The sequence below is a fragment of the Caretta caretta genome, chromosome 3 (assembly GCF_965140235.1).
Source record: "Caretta caretta isolate rCarCar2 chromosome 3, rCarCar1.hap1, whole genome shotgun sequence".
Lineage (NCBI taxonomy): Eukaryota > Metazoa > Chordata > Testudines > Cheloniidae > Caretta > Caretta caretta.
The window spans coordinates 140172558-140194303 of NC_134208.1; the positions used below are offsets into that span (position 1 = coordinate 140172558).

Sequence of the window (21746 nt, forward strand, 5' to 3'; positions counted from 1 at the left end):
CTGGCCTGTGCCCTGTCAAAGCCAGAGAGGGACTCTGGTGGGTACGGGGGCCATGCAGCATGCCACCCCCAGTCAGATTGGCTGAGCGGTCCAAGATGCTGTGTTAAGGTCGCAGTCTCCCCTGGAAACGTGGGTTTGAATCCTACTCCTGACAGCCTCACCTCTGCCTGCCGTGGTGGGAGGCGTTCCCTGGCTGCCTCTTGGTGGGAGGGAGCTGAGGGCCCTTTTCTTGGTACTAGGTAGGGGGCCATGGGAGCGGGCCTCGACTTCCAGTGTGCCTGAGCGTTGGCCGCTCTGCTGACAGCTAGCGGAGAGGCTTCTTGAGGGCCGTCAGGGTGGCCGAGAGGTCTAAGGCGCTGCGTTCAGGTCGCAGTCTCCCCCGGAGACGTGGGTTCGAATCCCACTCCTGACAGCGGCATGCCTGGCTTTTGTTCTCTTGGGGCTTCCTTCGGTTCTTTGCTGGCAGCTTCTGTTGATCTCGTCAGAGAAGGAGTTCTCACATCCTCCCCCGGGGCCTCGGAGAAAAGGCTCCTGCGCCCTGTCGAAGCCAGAGAGGAACTCTGGTGGGCCTGGGGCCCCTGCCACTGCTGCAAGTGGCGGGCAAGAGAGTGCTAGCAGCACACCACTCCCGGTCAGGGTGGCTGAACAGTCCAAGGCGCTGCATTAAGGTCGCAGTCTCCCCCGGAGACGTGGGTTCGAATCCCACCCCTGACAGCCTCTTCTCTGCCTGTTGTGGCAGGAAGCGTTCCCTGGCCGCCTCTTGGTGGGACTGAGCCAAGGGCTCTTTTCTTGGTGCTAGGTAAGGGGCCGCAGGAATAGGCAACGACTTCCAGTGTGCCTGAGCATTGGCCGCTCTGCCGAAAGCTAGCGGAGGGAGTTTTTGCAGGCCGTCAGGGTGGCCGAGCGGTCTAAGGCGCTGCGTTAAGGTCGCAGTCTCCCCTGGAGGCGTGGGTTCAAATCCCACTCCTGACAGCAGTGTCTCAGGCTTTTGTTCTCTTGGGGCTTGCTTCGGTTTTTTTCGGACGGGCAGACGGTTGCTGCTGATCTTGTCAGAGAAGGAGTTTGCACGTCTTCCCCCTGGGCCTCGGGGAAAAGGCACCGCTACGCTGGCCCGTGCCCTGTCAAAGCCAGAAAGGGACTCTGGTGGGTACGGGGGCCATGCAGCATGCCACCCCCAGTCAGATTGGCTGAGCGGTCCAAGATGCTGTGTTAAGGTCGCAGTCTCCCCTGGAAACGTGGGTTTGAATCCTACTCCTGACAGCCTCATCTCTGCCTGCCATGGCGGGAGGCGTGCCCTGGCTGCCTCTTGGTGGGAGGGAGCTGAGGGCCCTTTTCTTGGTACTAGGTAAGGGGCCACGGGAGCGGGCCTCGACTTCCAGTGTTCCTGAGCTAGCAGAGGGAGATGCAGCAGGCTGTCAGGGTGGCTGAGTGGTCTAAGGCGCTGCATTTAGGCTGCAGTCTCCCCTGGAGGCGTGGGTTCGAATCCCACTCCTGACAGCGGTGTGCCAGGCTTTTGTTCTCTTGAGGCTTCCTTTCGGGCGGGCGGGCGGCTTCTGTTGATCTCGTCAGAGAAGGAGTTCTCACGTCCTCCCCCGGAGCTTCGGAGAAAAGGCTCCGCCACGCTGGCCTACGCCCTGTGGAAGACAGAGGGAGACTCTGGTGGGCCCAGGGCCCCTGCAATCACCGCTAGTGGCGGGCAAGGGAGCGCCAGCAGCACACCGCTCCCAGTCAGGGTGGCCGAGCGGTCCAAGGCGCTGCATTAAGGTCGCAGTCTCCCCCGGAGACGTGGGTTCGAATCCCACCCCTGACAGCCTCTTCTCTGCCTGTCATGGCAGGAAGCGTTCCCTGGTCCCCTCTTGGTGGGATGGAGCCAAGGGCTCTTTTCTTGGTGCTAGGTAAGGGGCCGCGGGAGCAGGCAGCGACTTCCAGTGTGCTTGAGCGTTGGCCGCTCTGCTGACAGGTAGCGGAGGGACTCCTTGCAGGCCTTCAGGGTGGCCGAGCGGTCTAAGGTGCTGCGTTCAGGTCACAGTCTACCCCAGAGGCATGGGTTTGAATCGAAGCCCTGAGTTTCCGCCCCCTCGGAGGTGGGACACATGGAGGGAGAGTTCTGGGGTGTTTTTTCTCCCTGTGCCGCACGCGGGTGCTTTTTCTTCGACTCCCACTCAGAGGGGTCTCTCTCTGCTTGGTCAGGCTGGCCATGCTATCCAAGACGCTGCTTTTAGGCCACACTCTCCTCCAGAGACTTGGGTTCGAATCCCACTCCTGAGAGCAGCATGCTGAGCTTTTGTTCTCTTTAAGCTTCCTTCGGTTCTTTGCGGGCGGGCGACTTCTGTTGATCTCGTCAGAGATGGCGTTCCCACATCCTCCCCAGGGGCCTCGGGGAAAAGACGCTGCCACACTCGCCTGCGCCCTGTAGAAGCCAGAGAGGGACTCAGAGAGACCCGCTCCCGTGGCCCCTTACCTAGTACCAAGAAAAGGGCCCTCAGACTTTTGATCTCTTTAAGCTTCCTTCGGTTCTTTGCGGGTGGGCAGCTTCTGTTGATCTCGTCAGAGAAGGAGTTCTCACAGGCTCCCCCGGGGCCTCGGAGAAAAGGCTCCTCCACTCTGGCCTGAGCCCTGTCGAAGCCAGAGAGGGACTCTGGTGGGCCCGCGGCCCCTGCCAGCGCTGCAAGAGAGCGCTGGCAGCATGCCGCTCCCAGTGAGGGTGGCCGAGTGGTCCAAGGCGCTGCGTTAAGGTCGTAGTCTCCCATGGAGGCGTGGGTTTGAATCCCACTCCTGACAGCGGCATGTCAGGCTTTTGTTCTCTTGGGGTTTGTTCGGTTTTTTTTGGACGGGCGGGCGGTTGCTGCTGATCTTGTCAGAGAAGGAGTTCCCACGTCCTCCCCCTGGGCCTCGGGGAAAAGGCGCCACCACGCTGGCCTATGCCCTGTCAAAGCCAGAGAGGGACTCTGGTGGGTACAGGGGCCCTACAGCATGCCACCCCCAGTTAGGTTGGCCGAGCGGTCCAAGGTGCTGTGTTAAGGTCGCAGTCTCCCTTGGAAACGTGGGTTCCAATCCTACTCCTGACAGCCTCATCTCTGCCTGCCATGGTGGGAGGCGTTCCCTGGCTGCCTCTTGGTGGGAGGGAGCTGAGGGCCCTTTTCTTGGTACTAGGTAGGGGGCCATGGGAGCGGGCCTCGACTTCCAGTGTGCCTGAGCGTTGGCCGCTCTGCTGACAGCTAGCGGAGAGGCTTCTTGAGGGCCATCAGGGTGGCCGAGCGGTCTAAGGCGCTGCGTTCAGGTCGCAGTCTCCCCCGGAGGCGTGGGTTCAAATCCCACTCCTGACAGCAGCGTGTTGGGCTTTTGTTCAGTTCCCACGTCCTCCCCCCGGCCTTCAGAGAAAAGGCTCTGCCATGCTGGCCTGTGCCCTGTCGAAGCCAGAGATGGACTCTGGTCGGCGCAGTGCCCCTGCCGCCGCCGCAAGTGGCGGGCAAGAGAGCGCCGGCAGGACGCCGATCCTGGTCAGAATGGCCGAATGGTCCAAGGCGCTGCATTAAGGTTCGGAGGCATGGGTTCGAATCCCACCCCTGACAAGCCCTGAGTTTCCTTCTCCTCGGAAGTGGGGTACCTGGAGGGAGAGCCCTGGGCCGGTTTCTCTCCCTGTGCTGCACGTGCGTGGTTTTTCTTCTACTCCCACCCAAAGGGGGCCCTCTCTGCTTCTCTGCCTGCTGTGGCGGGAGGCGTTCCCTGGCCGCCTTTTGGTGGGAGGGAGCTGAGGGCCCTTTTCTTGGTGCTAGGTAAGGGGCTGCGGAAGCGGGCAGCGACTTCCAGTGAGCCTGAGCATTGGCCGCTCTCCTGACAGCTAGCAGAGGGACTTGCAGCAGGCCGTAAGGGTGAATGCGCGGTCTAAGGCGCTGCATTCAGGTCGCAGTCTGCCCCCAAGAGGTGGGTTTGAATCCTACTTCTGAGAAGCCCTGAGTTTCCGCCCCTTCAGGAGTGGGGCACATAGAGGGAGAGTCCTGGGGCGTTTTTTCTCCCTGTCCCGCACGCGGGTGTTTTTTCTTCGACTCCCACTCAAAGGGGTCTCTCTCTGCTTGGTCAGGCTGGCTGTGCTGTCCAAGGCACTGCTTTTAGGCCGCACTCTCCCCCGGAGGTGTGGGTTCAAATCCCACTCCTGACAGCAGCATGTTTTGTTCTCTTGGGGCTTCCTTTGGTTCATTGCAAGTTCCCACGTCCTCCCCCTGGGCTTTGGAGAAAAGGCTCCGCCATGCTGGCCTGCGCCCTGTCGAAGCCAGAGGGAAACTCTGGTTGGCCTGGGGCCGCTACCATCCCCACTAGTAGCGGGCAAGAGCGCTCCCGGTCAGGGTGGCTGAGCGATCCAAGGCTCTGCGTTAAGGTCGCAGCCTCCCCCGGAGACGTGGGTTTGAATCCCACCCTTGACAGCCTCTTCTCTGCCTGTCGTGGCAGGAGGCATTCCCTGGCTGCCTCTTGGTGGGAGGGAGCCAAGGGCTCTTTTCTTGGTGCTAGGTAAGGGGCCGCAGGAGTAGGCAACGACTTCCAGTGTGCCTGAGCATTGGCCGCTCTGCCGAAAGCTAGCGGAGGGACTTTTTGCAGGCCGTCAGGGTGGCCGAGCGGTCTAAGGCGCTGCGTTAAGGTCGCAGTCTCCCCTGGAGGCGTGGGTTCAAATCCCACTCCTGACAGCAGTGTCTCAGGCTTTTGTTCTCTTGGGGCTTGCTTCGGTTTTTTTCAGACGGGCGGACGGTTGCTGCTGATCTTGTCAGAGAAGGAGTTCCCACGTCTTCCCCCTGGGCCTCGGGGAAAAGGCACCGCTACGCTGGCCTGTGCCGTGTCAAAGCCAGAGAGGGACTCTGTTGGGTACGGGGGCCATGCAGCATGCCACCCCCAGTCAGATTGGCTGAGCGGTCCAAGATGCTGTGTTAAGGTCGCAGTCTCCCTTGGAAACGTGGGTTCCAATCCTACTCCTGACAGCCTCATCTCTGCCTGCCATGGTGGGAGGCGTTCCCTGGCTGCCTCTTGGTGGGAGGGAGCTGAGGGCCCTTTTCTTGGTGCTAGGTAAGGGGCCACAGGAGTGGGCCTCGACTTCCAGTGTGCCTGAGTGTCGGCCGCTCTGCCGAAAGCTAGCGGAGGGACTTCTTGCAGGCTGTAAGGGTGAACGCGCGGTCTAAGGCCACCCGAGTAGCCCTGAGTTTCCGCCCCCTCGGGAGTGGGGCACATGGAGGGAGAGTCCTGGGGCGTTTTTTCTCCCTGTGGCGCACGCGGGTGCTTTTTCTTCGACTCCCACTCAAAGGGGTCTCTCTCGCTTAGTCAGGCTGGCCCGTGCTGTCGAAGGCGCTGCTTTTAGGCCGCACTCTCCTCCGGAGACGTGGGTTCGAATCCCACTCCTGACAACAGCATGCCGGGCTTTTGTTCTCTTGGGGCTTCCTTCGGTTCTTTTCGGGCGGGCAGCTTCTGTTGATCTCGTCAGAGATGGAGTTCCCACGTCCTCCCCCGGGGCCTCGGGGAAAAGTCTCTGCCACCCTCACCTGCATCCTGTAGAAGCCAGAGAGGGACTCAGGTGGGCGCGGGGCCCCTGCTGCCGCCGCAAGTGGCAGGCAAGAGAGCTGCGTTGTAAGGTGTAATGTGCGGTGTAAGGCGCTGCGTTCAGGTCACAGTCTCCCCCGGACGTGTGGGTTCGAATCCCACCCCTTACAGCCTCTTCTCTGCCTGCCGTGATGGGAGGCGTTCTCTGGCCCCCTCTTGGTGCTTGGTAAGGGGCCATGGGAGCGGGCCTCTACTTGCAGTGCGCCTGAGCGTTGGCCTCTCTGCCGACAGCTAGTGGAGGGACCTGCCCAAATCATTCTTCCTGGAACAGCGTCCCAATGTCAAGGAAGCCTAAGCCCTCCTGGTGACAGAATTCTCGCAGCCAGTCATTGACCACCAGGCATTGACCAACCTCTGTCTCTGCTAAGTCTCAACCCTTGACTGGAATAATGAAGAGATCACCACCTGAGCTCTCAACTCCGTCACCCTTACTGCCAGACCCCTGTAGTCATTTCTGATCTGCCGAGGATCATACCTCGCTGTAGTATTAGTGCCCAGATGGGTGAGTTGCATGGCTAGTCGTCAGAGGGCCGGGTGATCCTCAAATATCCCTCCGTAATGTCTTGGATACTGGCTGCTGGCAAGCAGCATACAGCCTGGGATGCTATGTCAGGGCTCCACATGGGTGTCTCCATCCCTCTCAGAAGAGAGTCTCCAACCACCAGTACCCTACGGTTCCTCCTGGGAGTGGTGGCTGTGATCCTCCCAGCCTTGGGGTATGTGGCTTCTCCTCCTCCACCTTTGGGGGTGATTCCGCATGGCTCGTTGCCAGGGCAGCATAACAGTTCTCCATCACCATGGTGGGTGGGTGGGTTAGAGGTAGGGGTGGAGCATTGCCTGGTTCCAGAAGTAACCAGTAGCCAGTGTCGTCCCTGTGCCAGAGCCTTAATCTCTGCCCCCACGGGCATGAAAGCAGTCGTCTCTAGCTGGGTATCATCCTCAGCCTTGGAATATATCCATATGAATACTATCAATGAATTCATCATGTGCACGTATGCTCCTCAGCCTAGCCACCTCCTGTCACTCTCCCACCTGCTTCCTGAGAGAGTCCACCAGTAGGCACCTCTCACACTGGATGGTCCCCCAAGCCTGGGTTTCTGTGAGTGGGAAATGCAGGCCACAATCTCTTCAAATCCACACCAGGCTCTGGGTAGAGGCATCCATGGTTAGGTTCTCTGTCTGGATACTGGCGGAGGTAGAGGAGACAGGAGCTGTGTTGGCGCTGGTGATGAGGCACTTCCTAACCATAAGGCTTGTATTATGACTCCCTCTCTCAAACTCCCCTGTTTGCAAGCTCCCCTTGGTCACTTCGCCTCTGGGTTTTCAGCCCTACCCCCTCCATTAATCACACAATGGGTGTGTGCTCACAAGGCTGATTGAGGCTGATCAAGGAAACAAAGGCTTAAACTGTCCCCAACACACAATCCCAATTGAACCAATTTACCCTCTAACCAATGGCAGATTAATGATTTTGCCGCCCCTAGGCCCTGAAATAATTGCTGCCCCCCCATCCCCCAGCAGCTCTCGGCCCCCCAGCCACAGCTCACCTCCGCTCCAACTCCTCCCCTGAGGGCGCCGCCGGGTCCTGCTTCTCCCCGCTCCCTGCCAGTGCTTCGCAAAGGAGGAAACGCGGCGCACTCAGGAGAGGAGGCAGGGCCGGGATGGGTATTTGGGGAAGGGGACCAATAGGGGCAGGGAGGGAGTCGGGAAGGGGTGGAGTTGGGGCAGGGCCAGGGGAGGAGGGCACGAACCAGCACCAGGAGAAGCAGCCTCTGGCTACTATTATAAATTTGCCGCCCCTGCAAATTTGCCGCCGTTGGCCTAGGCATTAATACGCTGCTGCCTGTAACTGAAATAACCTGAAAGAAAAAGAAAAAAACAAACAGCCAAACAAACTCATTTACCCCAAGGTTAGTACTTGCACCTTGTTTGTTCAGCAGGGGGATCTCCTTCGCCCACTCTCAAACTCCCCTGTTTGCGGTCCCCTGTTCGCTAGCTACATGCTATAATGCATCTGTATAAATGCATTCAGACTGCGACATTTCCTACCTTAGAGAAAAATTATTCTTTCAGATTTAATTTCCCAGATTTCGCTCTCCTTTCATGTGTGGATCGCCTTTCCCACTGGGAATGGGATATCCTGGTCATTCCATGCATGGAAGGAAAGCAGAATGTTGGGGTTCACAGTTACTGGATGACTTAAAGGGGAATAGGTTGCCCTCAAGATACAAGATAATAAATTTATTCATTTCATTTTCTGGTTTACATCATGAGCTTCCAAGTTCATACGTGCAGATAGCTCCATCAACAATGTGATGTGGCGCATCCTAAACAGAAATTGTGATTGCAGAATGTTCACAGTAAACTTGAGATATGTGATGTGTAACACTCTCCAAATGATCCTAATAGCAATGGAAATGAGTTCCACTCAGCATGAACAGCAAGAGCTGCTAACTAAAGGTCTCTAAAGTGGGTCTGTTAAGAAAGAGTGAAATAGTAATTAATGAGATGTTGTACTTTTTTTTTTAACCTCATTAATGTGAAACAGCTGTTGCTTAACACTTATCTGCAGAAAACAGATGCCAGGAATAACAGATACTGCAACTAAGTATGGGTGACTAACTGTCATTGCTTTTATGGCAATACCCAATATGCCTTACAAAAAAAAACCACCTTCCATTTTTATGGAGCGTATAACCTAATTAGAGGCATAGCCGCAAGCAGCTAATCTTGTATTTTTGGAGATGGTAGCTGCCCTGCATCACACTGAGAAACAAAGAAGATCTAATGAAGAATTTCCAGCAGAGACACAGTCCAGCCAAGGTAGCACATCCCACGCAAACAGTAGCCAGGTGTTTAACATAATTTTCTCTGTATTGTTATGCCCAGTGTAAATCCATGTGGCCTGAAGCTCATGGGGTAAGGAACTCTCCGCTTCCATCTGTTGGTGAGCAGTGGGAAGAATGGCCACTCTGCTGCTTCACCTGTATAAGCCATTTATCCAGGACTCTAGATGGACAGAAGGGAAGGACCTCTCTGACCTCATCTACTGGTGAATAGGAGGAAGTATGGCTACAGAAAGAGTTTCATCGGTACAGGCTTTTGTAACAAAGCAGCCTCTGGCGGGACACAACTGAGAGTATCAATTCAGGATAAATTGCTTAGAACAGGGCAGTTACAGCCCAAAGCTGGAGTCCCTTTACTGTTAAGGCACACCAAACCAGCCAAACAGAGAGAACTTCAGTTTTGCTCCACTGGCTAACCAGAAGTCATACAAGCAATTCCCTCAGATACTCCAGTACCCTTGTATCAGCACGAACACCACTCCTTATGGGGATGAATGGTTACGAAAACCAATACCCCAGTAAAAGAAAAAAGATTTTCCTGATCTCAAAGGTCCAAGTCCCAGACCCAGGTCAATATACAAGTCAGATCTTAACCACAAATCATGCTGTTGCCAATCCTTTAGAATCTAACATCTAAAGGCTTATTCATAAAAAGAATGAAATATAGATGAAAGTTAAAACTGGTTAAATTGAATCAATTACATACAGTAATGGCAAAGTTTTTGGTTCAGGCTTGTAGCAGTGATGGAATAAACTGCAGGTTCAAATCAAATCTCTGGAGTACATCCACAGATTTGGATGGGTCATTCAGTTCATTGTTCAGCGCTTCAGTTTGTAGCAAAGGTAAAAAGCAAGATTGAAGACAAAATGAAGATGATGCAGCTGCCTTTTATAGTCCTTTTGCCATGTGGAAGGACCCTTTGTTCTTACTGTGGAAAATCACAGCAGCAAGGTGGAGTTTGGAGTCACCTGGGCAAGTCACATATCCATGCATCACTCAGTTCTTTACAGGTAGAGCAGCCATTGCTCACATGCTTCCCAGGGAGGCTACTCATATGTGGATTGGAGTCTCCTAAGGTCCATTGTCAGTTAAGTGTTTCTTGATTGGGCACTTAACCTGAAGAGTCCCTTCTCAATAAGATGGCCAAATGCTTCACTGGTGCTACTGAGAACCAAACACATTGAGATACAAGTATATAGCCAATATTTAGAACTTCAAATACAAAAATGATACACACATACAGACAGAATAATCATAACCAGCAAATTACAACTTTTTCATAGACACCTTACTTGACCTCCTTTGTACAAGATTTGGTGCAACTATAGGACCTTGGTTGCAACAGTGTTCTGTACGGTCACAGTTCACGTCAATAACATCACAGCTTTCTACCCAGAATTCTTCTGGTGACATTTTGGGAGCCACCATACCTCTACCTAAATGCAAGAATAAAGAAAAATAGGTCTTCAGCGAGAGTCCTTGATTTCAAAAGGGCAAACTTTAAAAAATCAAGGGAATTAGTTAGGGAAGTAGACTGGACTGAAGAACTCAAGGCTGAATGTGGAGCAGGCTTGGCATTACTTTAAGTCAAAGTTGCAGAAGCTAACTGAGAAGATAACTGATTTTTTTAGACAAAGGAAGTGCAGTAGATCTAATCTACCTGGATTTCAGTAAGACATTTGTACAGTTCCACGTGGGAAATTATTAGATAATTGGAGAAGATAGGGATTAATATGAGAATTGAAAGGAGGATAAGGAACTGGTTAAAGGGGAGACTACAACAGGTCATAATGAAAGGTGAACTGTGAGGCTGGAAAGAGGTTATCAGTGGAGTTTTCCTCAGGGATCAGTCTTGGGACCAATCTTGTTTAACTTTTTCTTTCATGACCGTGGCCCAAAAAGTTGGAGTGTGCTAATAAAATTTATGGATGACACAAAGTAGGGAGGTATTGCCAAAATGGAGGAGGAGCATATCATATAAGAAGATCTGGAGGCCTTTGAAAACTGGAGTAATAGAAATGGGATGAAATTTAATAGTGTAAAGTGCAAGGTCATGGATTTAGGGACTATCAGCAAGAATTTTTACTGTAAGCTGGGGATTTATCAGTTGAAAGTGACAGAAGAGGAAAAAGACCTGGGTGTATCGGTTGAGCATAGGATGTCTATGAGTTGCAAATGTGATGTGGTCATGAAAAAGACTAATGCAATCCTAGGATGTATCAGGCAAGGAATTTCCAGTAGAGATAGGGAAGCATTATTGCCATTATACAAGGCAAAAGTAAGAGCTCACATGGAATACTGTGTTCAATTCTGGTCTCCCATGTTTAAGAAAGATGAATTCAAATTGGAACAGGTTCAGAGAGGGTTATTAGGATGATCTGAGGAATGCAAAACCTACCTGATGAGAGGAGACTCAAGGATCTTGGCTTGTTTAGCCTAACCAAATGAAGGCTGAGGGGAGATTGCTCTCTATAAATACATCAGAGGGATAAATACCAGGGAAGGAGAGGAATTATTTAAGTTAAGCGCCAATGTGGACACAAGAACAAAAGGATATAAACTGGCCATCAGCAAGTTTAGGCTCAAAATTAGGCAAAGGTTTCTAACCATCAGAAGAGTGAAGTTCCAAGCCTTCCAAGGGGAGTAGTGGGGGCAAAAAAACTAACTGCTTCACGACTGAGCTTGATAAGTTTATGGAGGGAATAGTATGGTAAGACTGCCTACAAAGACATGTGGCCCATCTGTGACTGCTAGTAGCAACTATCCCCGTTGGCTGGAGATGGGACATTAGATTGGGAGGGCTCTGAGTTACTACAGACAATTCTTTCCTAGGTGTCTGGCTGGGGGTCCTGCCAACATGCTCAGGGTCCAACTGATTGCCATATTTCTGACCAGGAAGAAATTTCCCCCTGGGTCAGATTGGCAGAGACCCTGAGGGGAGGGGAGGAGGGGTTCGCCTTCCTCTGCACCATGGGGCATGGGTCACTTGCTGATTTAAACTAGCGTAAATGGTGGGTTATCTGTAACTTGAAGTCTTAAAACCATGATTTCAGGACTTCAGTAACTCAGCCAGAGGTTATGTGTCTATTACAGAAGGAGGTGGGTGAGGTTCTGTGGTTTGCAATGTTCAAGAGGTCAGACTGATGGTCCCTTCTGGGCTTAAAGTCTATGAGTCTGTGAGCTCAGAATTGGTTGGCTAGTGGAACTGAACTCAGAGGGAGGAAAAAGTCTCCTTTGTGGTGAGAGCTACTCAAAGGCCCTGCATGCTAGTGCTTCTCCTATGCTGTTCGGGGGACTCTGTCAGCAGATGATGCGGAAACAGCTCTTTGACAGGGTGCAATGCAGAAAGGGCTCTTCATTGACGCCCATCGGGGTGGTGGCAGCAGCAGCCCCTCTTGCCCACCCACAAAATAAACCCAACTCCAAACCCATTCAAAGCAAAACTCATTGTAGCTGGTTAGGTTGTGGAGACAGGCGTAGGCAGCACTTCCCCAGGGGATTGGAGATGGGCCTGCTTGAGTGCGTTGCGGGACTCTGGGACTGTGCTGTCCACTGACACCAAACCAAGGGTGGGGTTTAGTGGCTGAAGAAGGGGAAATGATGTGGTAAAGAGACATTTACCTATTGGAAGTTCACACCAGCAGGAAGGGAACCAAGGTAATGGACTACGGCTAAAGCTACTGGGAGGCAGACAGTTTTACTTAGTGTGTTCTCTTTTCACCCAGTAAAGCTTTCCTTGTTTTAGACACAAACTCAGGGCTTGTGAGTGGGGAAATATTGCCTAGTAAGGACACCCAGGAAGGTAGCTAGTGATCCCGAAGCTCTGGCTAGGGGATTGAGCCTGTGGTGATGGGTAGTTTTAAGAGAGACCCTGATCTATTTGAACTCAGCCCTTGTTGATGCCAACAATACCTCGGAGAAGGGTTACTACAGCATCGTGGATGGAAAATGCTTATTGGGCCCTTTCGAGTCCATCCCCAGTGAGCTCTTCAATCTGACAGAGAAAGGTATAACATGATTCAGTCGTAAGCAGGACAATAGTGGGACACCATCCTGACTTACACACTGCCCCGATGGAATTGTTTAACAAAAGGATCTGAGTCCCCACCCCAACTCCAAACCCATATGACTGCCTGACCTCAAGGATGCCTCTTCCTCTCTCTCTTGTGGCAGAGTCCTCGTAACCCCAACAAGACTTGGCCCAGGATCCCTGGGAGGCTTGACCCCCAGTTTTGTCATGGTCACTTAGAACAGGGGCTAGGGCTTCCCCACTCTGGGGTGCTCTCCCCTCATTGTCTGCTTCCTTGACCCACGGATCATTACATTAAGTTCAAAGCAAATACAATTTATGAAGCAACAACAGTAAGAAAAATAAGGAAAAAATAGAAAAGGTTAAGGGAAACAACAAACCCCGCCCTGTGGGCACAGGGAAGCCAAAACAGCAGTCTCTGGGATGTAAGAAAAGTGGACAATCTGTTCCTCACCTGTCCCAGGCCTCCTTCCCAGGCCTGGCTGCACTGCAGTGATACCACAGGTCAGACACCTATTCTGGCGGTGGCCACGTGCCCTCAGGCTCCAGATGGCAGGACCCTTCTCCCCAGCATTGGCCCTCCATTTGCAGTCATTATAATTCCCTCTCAAATCCAGCCTGCAAGACCTCTTGTCTGACGATGTCTCCCTACTCTTGGCCTTCTCTGCCTAAGGTCCCACCTCACTCTCGCCAACTGCTTACTGCATTCAGCTCCAGTGTTACTTGTGGCACAGCGGGCGTCCACTCCCCGGCTCTGGACCTGTAGCTCCTCATTGTAGCACAGCCCTGGCTCACCATTGGCATGGGAGGTCTGTGCGGTTTCATCTCCTGACTCTGGGCTGCTCTGGTTCCAGCTTCCCAGCTCTGCCTCCAGCCCACGTCTGCCTGCTGGGCTTAGTGTTGCCAACTTGCTATCTGCAGAAAACAAAACACCCTTGCCCTGCCCCTGCCCTGCCCTTTCCCCGAGGCCCAGCCCCTGCCCTACCCCTTCTTCAAGGCCCCACCCCCCACTCATTCCATCCCCCGTCCCTCCTTTGCTCGCTCTTCCCCACCCTCATTCACTCGCTCATTTTCACGAGGCTGGGGCAGGAAGATGGAGTGTGGGAGGGGGTACGGGCTCTGGGCTGGGTGCTCCAGAGTGGGGCCAGAAATGGGGGGGGTTCAGGGTGCGGGCCGGGGTCTGGGCTGGGGCAGGGAGGTGGGGGTGCGGGAGGGGGTGAAGGCTCTGTGGTGGGGCTGGGGCTGAGAGGTTCGGGGTGCAGGAGGGGGCTCTAGGCTGGGGCTGAGGGGTTCAGAGTGTGAGGGAGCTCTGGGCTGGGGTAGGGGGTTGGGGTGTGGGAGGGGGTGCAGACTCCAGGAGGGAGTTTGGGTGTGTGAGGGGGCTCAGGGCTGGGGCAGGGGGTTGGGGCACAGCAGGGGATTCTGGGAGCAGACTCCAGCTCCTGGCCAATGGGAGCTGCGGAGGTGGCACTCAGGGGCAGTACACGGAGCCCTCTGGCCGCCCCAGCCTCTGATTAGGAGTCATAGGGAAATATTACCACTTCCAGGAGTCACGTAGGGAGCCTGCCAGCCCTGCTGTGCCGCAACCAGACTTTAAATGACCTGGTCAGAGATGCTGGCCAGAGCCGCCAGGATCCCTTTTTGACCAGATGTTCTGGTAGAAAACTGGACACCTGGCAACCCTAGCTGGGCTGCTTCTCTGGCCCCTCTGGTTCTGGCTGCTGCTGCTCTGCCTCCAGCTCAGCTCAGGCTCCTGCTCTCTCCTTAGCTCTGCCCTACTCTGGTTCCAGTTCACACACAGGATGAGACCCCGAGCTCCTGACTCCCTCATTGGCCTGCCTGCCCTGTCTATTGGGCTTACCTAGAGCACTGGCCTCTCCCCATTGTCGCTGGGGACTGTCAGTCTCAGGGACCTCATTTCTCATCGGCCCTTCCCCTTTCTTTTTGTGTTGGGAGAGGGCCAACCGAAACCCCCACACTAAGTTTCAGTACAGGGTCAACAGTCGCCTTACACAACGGCTGGAGGTTGAAGCGAGACAAATTGAGATGGGAAAAAAGGCATACATTTTTCATGGTGACAATAATTAATCACTGGGATAATTTACCAAGGTGGATTTAAATCAAGAGCTGTGTTGACAGCTCTGCTCCAACTGGCCAGGTGTATGTGTTAGGGGAAATTAACCTAGTTAGCATATGTGACTCCATCTTTGGGTTTCCTGTCAGCCATTAACTAGAAGCGAGCACATCACATACCAAGGAAGGATCCTTCAAGGTGGACAGCTGGACAGTTTCAAGATAAGGGAAACAAAGGAGACAGGAACCAGCTGACATGCCTGAAACAGTTGCCACTTCAGGTTTTTTGCAGGGGGAAGGTGTCTGCAGGGGATTGGTGATAGATAAGGAGAAGGCCTGTTTATTGGTTTAGCCCCCCCCCCCCCCCCCCCCCGAGGCACACAGGCAGGATGTTTTGCCAACAGTATATAATCTTTGTGTAACCTGTAATCGGGGTCCCGTTCTGCTTAACTGGGCGGTACCACGCTCCAGCGTAATAAACCTACAAACTTTAAGACACTCTGCAGTCTGTCTTTATTTGGTTGCCTCAGCCTAGAAACGAACTGTACGTGTCCTAAAAGGAATAATTCGTAACAGTATGGAGTGCAGTGAAGTTAGCTCCATATTGCCAGTCCTCTCTGTGGGAAAAGTTTAACTATTGATTCCGCCGCCGCCGCCACCACATGCTGCTCTAGTCAGTGCTCACTGTGGCATCTGCTTCTGCTGCTCAACAGGTTCTTTCACACAGAGCAGAAAATTCCCAGATATGGAAACCAGACCAAAACATGATCCCTGGACAGGATTCCTATCCTTAAACAGCACTTTTCATTTCCAGGTCAGAGCCCTTTCCCCTTCTTTGTAATTAACCTGAACATTACGACCCAATCAAAAGCCATTATTTGTTCTATCAGGATGACCCCTCAATCAGGGTATATATGCTGAAGAATTCTTTGCACATTCGTGAGTGTAGTAATTATAGTAATCTGTTATCACATATACTCATCAAAACAAACAAATTGCAGCCAAAACAACAAAATGCAGTAGGTGCAATTATGTGTAAACAACATTATAATTTATGTAAATGAGTCTGGCCAGGGCTGGCTTTTCCCCTTCTCCCCAATAGCAGGTGCAGAGAGCTCTATCCCTCTAAATCTTCTAGGCCTGGGGCTTACATAATAAAATGCTAATTTCTCTGCTTGTAAAGCCAGCAGTCCTCCGTTCATGACAATATAGTCTGTAGGTACTAAACATCACACCTAGTTTTTGTATTTTACTTGTCATTATTATTTATTTTGAAATTGTTCTAATTAACATTGTTACTTTAGAGTCACAGTAAAAAATATTTACAAACGTATTTCCTTATTCTACATATCTTTCTTCAATTGTACTGGGTCTTAGTTTGATTCTTTAAAGACAAATAATTTCAAAATAATCACAAGAGAAAAGTCCTGTATTTAAAAAGGTATTTAAATTTATAAAGGTTATTATCTTAATCTTAATCTCATTATTTTAAAGGTGACTTATTTTTGGTAGGCTTAGCATTTAAATAGAGAAGTTAGTTCCCTTTGACCTTTTTCTTATACTAACCCAAGATTACTGAAATTAGTTTTTGTTAAGAGTACTAGACAATTTGATCCAAATGACTAATTCACTATTAATCATTTATCCAACGAGCAGAGCCTCTTTTTCTGCTAGTGAAATATCCATGAGCAGATCAAAATTTACTCAATTTTTTTTTTTGTTATTCAAAAATATTTGACTGTCATTTTTGGTCGACAGTTTAAGTCTGTGGATTGATCACAGTTTTCTGCAGCTGGTTAGCTGCGACTGGTCGAATAAATGACATGGATCAGAAGCTGCATATGCACATAAATCCATTTTTGTCTCTTTTCTGAAATAAAATAAATAAAATAAAATAATAATAATACTACATAAATAAATAAATAAATAAATAAATAAATCCAAGCGTCCACAAGGGCTGCTACAATTTACACTTGTACTTTAGAGCTGTCAGAGTTGCAAGTAAGGGTTTGTCTGTATATAGTATTCTCTCTGATTAACTGTCCCTGATTAATTCCATGGGGCAACACTCTTTTTCCAGATCAAGGGTTCCTAGTTCCATAAAGTAAATTAAATTAACCAGGAACAAGGCACTTTTGTTCCAGACACATGGAGTTATTCAGGATTAGCTGTTGAGTTTTCACACCTTCCTCACACCCTACCTTAATCTGTGTTAACATTCAAGTGCAGACAAGATTAAAGTTGAAGAGTTCCAGATAAAGAACTCCTAAATCTACGGTATGTATTAGGGTTGTCAACCCTCTAGGATTGCCCTGGAGGCTCCAGAAATTAAAGATTAATCTATAAGTAAAGATTATGTCATGTGATGAAACCTCCAGGTAAGTGTCCAACTAACGTTGGCAACCCTAGTATGCATCATAAATTCTCCTGGAGCACACACACATATCGATCCAACAATTATGGTCCAAGGCTCAGGAAAGATTTGAATTCTCAATTCCCTGAAACCACATCAGAACATAACACAGTCCACACTGTTTCTGTACATAGCTTCTTAATATTTTCTTAAGATCGCTATTTGTATGTTGAGCCTTCCAATTTCTACATCCTACTGCTTCTCTCCATTCACATGTCCTGGATGCTTTATGTCCTTTGTACATAAATGAAAGGTTACTCGACTAGTGAAGCTGACTGACTGCTGGACTGTCCTCTTTCACAGTTCATGGTGTGTTCTTACACTCCAAATGACATAAAATATACTCTCAAGTTTGGTTATACTTAAGTTTATAAAAAACCTTTCAACGGATACAGAGATAAATAACTAAAATCCCAAACATTTAAAAGTTCAGAGCTTTATGTGGATAGTTTATCCCAAATGGACAAATATGTCCATTACAAAGGCTTACTTTTTTTTTTTCTGTCCCAAAGCAAGACTTTTCTACAGCTACATCTGCTCACATTGAAAAGTACATCTTAGAACTAAGCTTCCAGCATTTCACAGTAATTCTGTTACATAAATGAAACTTTAAACTCTTTATCTTTCTCAGGCTGATGAATATTCTCTCCATCTCATTTCTTTCTGTGAATATATCTGAATATATGTTAGAGCTGATCAAATAATTCATAACACTTCAATTACTTGCCAAATTTAGCTTCTTTCTTCTTGCAGAAAGCCCACAAGCAGATCCCAATGTCCCCAAATTTATTTGTTGTTCAGACTGATTTAACACATATTTTGTGTGAGCTTTTATACTCTTTTTTGACTGATCATGAATAATTTGCTGTAAATATTCGATATACATGTGGCAATTTGGTGAATCTGTCTTTGTGCTACTATGTACCACTGTCAAAAAAATGAGGTGAAAGGAAACTGTGTGGGAAGCTGTGGGGGCAGTGAGGGCAACGCCAGCCCTGCGCTGAAGGGAGCGCTAGGGAGAGCGGCTTGGGCTGGCCAGCTTGCCCCACGTACAGGGCCTACAGGGAGGCCTTGGGGGGCCCCGTGCGTGGGTGTGTGGCAGAGGGCTCAGACCACCAGCACAGTGGGAGGGTGGCAGGGGGGCTCAGAGGACCAACCCCATGCACAGAGGAGGAAAGGGAGCTCAGACCAGCCCCGCATGTGGGGAGTGGGGGCTCTGGGGTGAAGGGGAGGTCACAGGTGGGTGGGTGGGGGCGCAGGACAGCCCGGGGCGCCAGTGAGGAGTGGGACCTCAGGCTGGCCCCATGTAGACAGGAGGCAGGGAGGGCTCAGGTGGCCCCGCATGTAAGGGGGTGGCTGGGGGGCTGGGGCCAGGTGGGGTGTCCAGTTTTCCCTTGGGGAAAATATGGTCACCCTATAACGATCATACATCCCTGGAGCAGAAAACTGTAAACCATAGAGCCCATGAGGGTGGGGCTCTGGAAAAGGGTGTGTGTAAGCTACTGGGGTGTCTTGGGAGGGTCTGCACTGCTCCTGGGGGCATAGCATAGCTGGACTGTGAAGGAGTAACAGACAGAATTTATGTCAGAGACGACATGTACCTGTTGATAGTGGCGGGGGTGGAGTGGGCATACTGTAAAGGTTCTGGTGATATGCAGCGGAGTTTAGGGCAGGGCATATAAACCCTGGCTGAAATCTTGGGGGGAGGCTGTGACCCTGCATGCCTCCCCTCCCACACCCACGTTGCCTCTGGTTTATGGCCAGCAAGTGTGCCAGAGAAGTCAAAGAAAGTGATAGTGTTGAAGCCAACACTGACTCAGGAAATTTAAAGCACTTAGGTCCAGCATGTTGAGAACTAACACCTGAACCTGGTGAGGGAGCTCGGCCGAGGCTCAGACAACACAAATGGCAATGAAAATGTGTGATCCCCCTTTTGGCAGTGGCTTAATACCCATATGATGTGTGTACAGGAGATGGGTACCTCACAGTCTTTGGACAGTTCCAAAGTTTCTGTCGCCTGGGCTTGCTGGTAGGTGCCCGACTTCTCCTGCTGGTGTGCGAAAGAACACAGCTACTTGGCAGAGCTTCCAGTGAGAGAATAAGCTAACCACCCTAAGGCAGTGGCTACAGCACTAGAACTACAAATAACTGAAACTCACCCAAACAAACAAACTGATAACAATCACTATAAGCTTTACATATGGATTTGAGTAAAAAGAAATGTACAATCAGTAAAAATACGGAATAATTAAAATGATGGGAGATATTAATAATGATTTGTAATTACTAAAGGCTATGTGGGCAAGCACACTAGGTCAGGTGACCACACGCTCCCCAGTGTTCCTAACCAAAAGCGTCAGTCCCTCAGTTCTGTCCCCTCACGTCTCACGTCCCCAGGTGGTGCACATGGAGAGATGGTGGAGGCCTGTAAGGAGATGCTGTTAGACACACACTATTATCCTGGGACTTCACAGTGCAGATCTTGATGCTCCAGGTAGATGAACGTCCTGTTGCAAATGCAATGTGCCTTAATGGTACAAAATTAAACCCTAACTACCTCTCTGAAGATAACACAGGTACTCATTCAGATTCCTTTTCTGCCTAAGTGGTCAGAGAGGCATGAGGGGTGGCTGGGGATGGGGTGGAGGTGGAGCTCAGGGGAGATTGTGGAGAGGTGTGAGGTACTGGGGGCCTTGGGGGAGGGGGAAGAGAGGAGTGGGCGGGGGCTCTCAGGGCAGAGCTGAGCAAGTGGCATGTGTGTGGAGCCTCAGGGGTTGTGGGGGCTGAGCAGGAGTGGGACATGAGGTGGAGTGGGTGGAGCACGGGTGTGGCCTTGGGGGGAGGAGGCCAGGCGGGGGCGAGTCTTGCGGTGGGGCAAGGGGCGGGGCTATGGTCCAGGCACCAGTCCCCTCCCACTTCTAGAGAGCTTCTGGTGCTCGCATCCAACCTCCCCAAATACAGGAGTCACACTCTGACCATGGCCCCGACCCCTGCTCTTCCTCTTCCCCCTGAGGCCCCGCCCCCTGGCCAGGCGGGAATCCAGAGGCTGATGAGCGCACTCCCCCCACTCGCCCCCCCATACCCAGAGCTGACTGAGCCACAGGCCCAAACAACTATCCCCCAACTCCCCACATGGGGCTGTCCCGAGCCCTGCCTCTGGATCCCTCCCCCCAAAACCTGCTGCTCAACCCCTCACTCCCTTCACCCAAGCCCCTTTTTGTTAAAACTGGGCATTTGTTCTGTATTCTCGTGCCAACTGATGTAATAAGAGTCACTCATGGAGCCAGGGTAGCTGTGGGGAGACCCAGACCCCCCCCCACCTACCCTGGGCAGGGTACCGGGGTGCCTGAAATCAGCCCCCAGCCCATGTCCCTGCCCCCCAGGGCATTCCACACATGGCACGAGGAGGGTCCAGGACTCCCCACAGTGGCCTGGCTTCTGGCCAGGCCAGCGGGTGAGGCTTGGGGGAAGGGGAGGAGCAGGGGGCAGGGCCCCCTGGTGGAGGGTTGGGTGGGGAGGCCCAAATGTTCTTTATGCCCAGGGCCCCAATAAATCTTAATCCACTTCTGCAAGCAGGTCTCCGGAGCCAAAATCCTGGATCCGGGGTGGGCTGCTGCAGGGCCAGCAGGCGGCAGCAGGAAAGACTGGCTGTCTCCTCCTGTTGCTGGCAGGCTGGAGGAGCAGATTGTCCCCTCCGAGGGTTGACAAGTTTCTAATCACACAAAAGCGAACACCCTTACTCCTCCCTCTGTGCCGCCCCTTCCCCCAAGCCCCACCCTTGCCCCGCCCTTTTTCTGAGGGCCTGCTGCTCACTCCATCCCCCTCCCTCTGTCACTCGCTCTCCCCCACCACCACCCACTTTCAGCGGGCTGGGGCAGGGGGTTGGGGGTTGGGAGGAGGATGTAGGGTGCAGCCTCTGGGAGAGAGTTGGGGTGTGGGAGAGGGTTCAGGCTCTGGGCACTGCTGACCTCAGGCAGCTCCTGTAAGTGGCTGGCATGTCCAGCTCCTAGATACAGGGGCGACCAGGTGGCTGTGCGCTGGCCCTGGCTGCAGGCACCGCCCCTGCAGCTCCCACTGGGCGTGGTTCCCCCATGGCCACCCCTGCGGTTAGGAGTCGGACATGCCGGCCTTAGCCCCGGCCGCTGCACCGCCAACCAGCCTTTTTAGTGGCTCAGTCAGTGGTGCTGACTAGGGCTGCCAGGGTCCCTTTTCGACCAGGCGTTCCGGGCAAAAACTGGACACCTGGAAACCTTATCCCTTCCTGAGGCTTTCCTGTAGGCTGAAGTTACCGAGAGGCTGGTTGCTGGGCCTGGCAGTGCTCTGTGGGCAGGCTTCAGGGAGACCTTCTTGCCCCTCTGCTCCCTGGCTGGTCTCGCCTCGTGCAGGGAAAGCCAGGCTACTCGTAGCCTCCCTCCTGCTTTCCCGGGTGGGGCTCTGCAAGGGGTCAGCAACTGCTTGCAGTGCTGCCTGGCTCTCTTCTGCCCTTTAGTGACTGCTGAGAATTGCTGTTGTCTCCCCTCCTCCCATTGGATGAGGGTTGTCATGGTGACTGGGGGCTGCATCCTCCCTCCCCTTCCCTCCTGCTGTCCAGGGAATCTGGGTCCTGGACCCCTCCCCGGGGAGCTCGGAACGTGTGTCTTGGGGCACAGCCCTCTTGCTAAAGGGGGAGACCCTACACATGTATCTTTTCCCCCAGAGGTTTTGGCCTATAAATTTTATAAATGCATGAAAACTATGTACAGCTTGTGTCAAGGCCTCTCAATCACCAGTTCACAAAGGGAATGGTTTATACCTCCCAGCTCA

The 21746-nt window shown here is 52.0% G+C and overlaps 7 non-coding genes across 7 annotated transcripts; all 7 read left to right on the top strand.

Annotated features, from left to right (window-relative positions):
* The first annotated feature begins 329 nt into the window (after positions 1–329).
* On the top strand, positions 330–412 carry TRNAL-CAG (transfer RNA leucine (anticodon CAG)). The gene has a single exon. It is a non-coding gene; the product is annotated as a tRNA-Leu (tRNA).
* A 477-nt stretch (positions 413–889) lies between these two features.
* TRNAL-AAG (transfer RNA leucine (anticodon AAG)) lies at positions 890–972 on the top strand. The gene has a single exon. It is a non-coding gene; the product is annotated as a tRNA-Leu (tRNA).
* Positions 973–1414: 442 nt separating this feature from the next.
* Positions 1415–1497, top strand: TRNAL-UAG (transfer RNA leucine (anticodon UAG)). Its single transcript has one exon. It is a non-coding gene; the product is annotated as a tRNA-Leu (tRNA).
* Positions 1498–1727: 230 nt separating this feature from the next.
* TRNAL-AAG (transfer RNA leucine (anticodon AAG)) lies at positions 1728–1810 on the top strand. The gene has a single exon. It is a non-coding gene; the product is annotated as a tRNA-Leu (tRNA).
* An 888-nt stretch (positions 1811–2698) lies between these two features.
* TRNAL-AAG (transfer RNA leucine (anticodon AAG)) lies at positions 2699–2781 on the top strand. The gene has a single exon. It is a non-coding gene; the product is annotated as a tRNA-Leu (tRNA).
* Positions 2782–3243: 462 nt separating this feature from the next.
* On the top strand, positions 3244–3326 carry TRNAL-CAG (transfer RNA leucine (anticodon CAG)). Its single transcript has one exon. It is a non-coding gene; the product is annotated as a tRNA-Leu (tRNA).
* Positions 3327–4596: 1270 nt separating this feature from the next.
* On the top strand, positions 4597–4679 carry TRNAL-AAG (transfer RNA leucine (anticodon AAG)). The gene has a single exon. It is a non-coding gene; the product is annotated as a tRNA-Leu (tRNA).
* The last annotated feature ends 17067 nt before the right edge of the window (positions 4680–21746 follow it).